The sequence below is a fragment of the Elephantulus edwardii genome, unplaced genomic scaffold (assembly GCF_000299155.1).
Source record: "Elephantulus edwardii isolate Elephantulus edwardi_28Jun2011 unplaced genomic scaffold, EleEdw1.0 scaffold00234, whole genome shotgun sequence".
NCBI classification, from domain to species: domain Eukaryota; kingdom Metazoa; phylum Chordata; class Mammalia; order Macroscelidea; family Macroscelididae; genus Elephantulus; species Elephantulus edwardii.
Genome location: NW_006399984.1, coordinates 3,391,410 through 3,393,737, shown reverse-complemented (window position 1 = coordinate 3,393,737; position 2,328 = coordinate 3,391,410).

Here is a 2,328-nt window from a genome sequence, read left to right as displayed (position 1 = left end):
AATTTGTTCTTCAGTTCCTTGAGCTTAAGAAATGCTGAGCGAGTTCACCCCTTTTGATTTTCCGACCCCAGCTCCTTGCACATTTCATTGTAATATTTGGCTTTGTCAACCCGTGCTGCCCTTTGCAATCTTTTGTTCAGCTCTTTAGTATCTTGAATTCTACCTTGTGCTTTGGCTTCTCTGTGCTCCAGTGCAATATTCAGAGTTTCTTCTGACATCTATTTTGGTCTTTTCTTCCTCTTCTGTCTTTGTACTGACTGTCTGCACTCTTCCTGGACGATACATTTGACATCCTTCCACAACTCATCAGGTCTTTGCTCATTAGTGTTCAAAGCCTCAAAACTGTTCCTGAGATGGTTCTGAAATTCAGGTGGGGTGAACTCTAAGTCATATTTTGGTTCCCATGGATTCGGTTTGGTTTTCCTCACCTTCAGCTTGAACTTGCATATGAGTAGCTGGTGGTCTGTTCCACAATTCGCTCCTAGCCTTGTTTTCTCAGCTGATATTGAGCTTCTCCAGCTGTTTTTTCCCGCAGATATAATCGGTCTGATTCCTATGCATACCATCAGGTGAAATCCATGTGTATAACTTGCGTTTATGTTTCTTATAAAACGTATTTGCAATAAATAGGTCATTGATTGTGCAAAATTCAATCATTCTATCTCCAGCTTCATTTCTCTCACCAAGTCCATGTTTTCCAACTACTGATTCTTCTTCTCTGCTCAGAATACTACAGATTCAATGAGAAAACTCTTGGACATAGTAGATCAGTTCAGCAAAATATCGTTCAACATACAAAAATCAACCGGATTTCTCCTATAGTGACAAAGAGAATTCAGAAATGGAAGCAAGAAAATAAATATCAGTTACAATAGCTAACCACAAGATTAAATAAATGGGAGTGAATCTAACTAGAAACATAAAGACCTATTCAATGAAAATTTAAAACATTACTAAAAAAAATGAATAAAGAGACTTGAAGAAATGGAAAGATATTCCATGCTCAGAAAGAAATGAAACGCATAAATTTTGACATACTAGGTATTGGCGAAATGAGATGGCTTGGCATGGGACATTTTAAATCAGATGATTATATGATTTACTATGCTGGGGATGAAAAAGTGAGAAAAAATGGGGTTGGTTTCATAATTTAAAAAATCATTTCTAGATCTATCCTGAAATACAATGTGGTGAGCGACAGGATATTATCCATATACATACAAGGAAGTCCAGTGAATACCACTATCAATCAAATATATGCACCACCAACTAGAGCCAACGAAGAGGAAAGAGAAGATTTTTACCAAATTTTGCAGTCAGAAATTGATCAAACATGCAATCAAGATGCATTAATAATAATGGGCGACTGGAATGCAAAAGTTGGGAACAGGGAAGAAGGACCAATAGCTGGAAAACATGGGCTTGGTGAAAGAAATGAGGCTGGAGATAGAATGATAGAGTTCTGCACATTCAATGATTTAGTCATTGCAAATACCTTTTATAAGAATCATAAACGCAGGCTATACACATGGATGTCACCTGATGGCATGCATAGGAATCAAATTGATTACATTTGTGGAAAGATTCACTGGAGAAGCTCAATATCAGCAGTGAAAACCAGACCAGGTGCTGATTGTGGGACAGACCACCAACTACTCATATTCAGATTCAAGCTGAAGTTGACGAAAATTAAGTCAAGTCTACGGGAACCAAGATTTGACCTTAAGTCTGTCCCACTCGAATTTCAAACCCATCTCAGGAACAGGTTTGAGGCCTTGAGCACCAATGAGCATAGACCAAATGAGCTCTGGGAGGATATCAAGAAAATTGTCTGTGAAGGATGCAAAAGATCATTACAAAGGCTAAAGAAGAAGCAAAGACCAAGATGGATGTCAGATGAGACTCTGAGCGCCAAGAAGCCAAAGCTAAAGGAAGAAATCCAGAAATCAAAGAGCTGGATAGAAAATTTCAAAAGGCAGCTCGGGATGACAAAGCAAGACACTATAATGAAATGTGCAGAGAGCTGGAGTCAGAAATTAAAAATGGCCGGACTCACTCAGCATTTCTTAAGCTGAAGGAGTTGAAAAACAAATTCAAGCCACCGGTGGCAATACTTAAAGATAGTTTGGGTAGAATGTTGAATAATCCCGGATGTATAAAAAGAAGATGGAAGGAGTACACAGAGTCACTGTATCAGAAGGAATTGACTGACACAGAGGAATTTAATGAAATAACATATGAGCAAGAACCTACGGCAATGAAGGAGGAAGTTCAAGTTGCTATGAAGGAATTGGCAAAAAACAAGGCTCCAACTGATTTATTTCAACA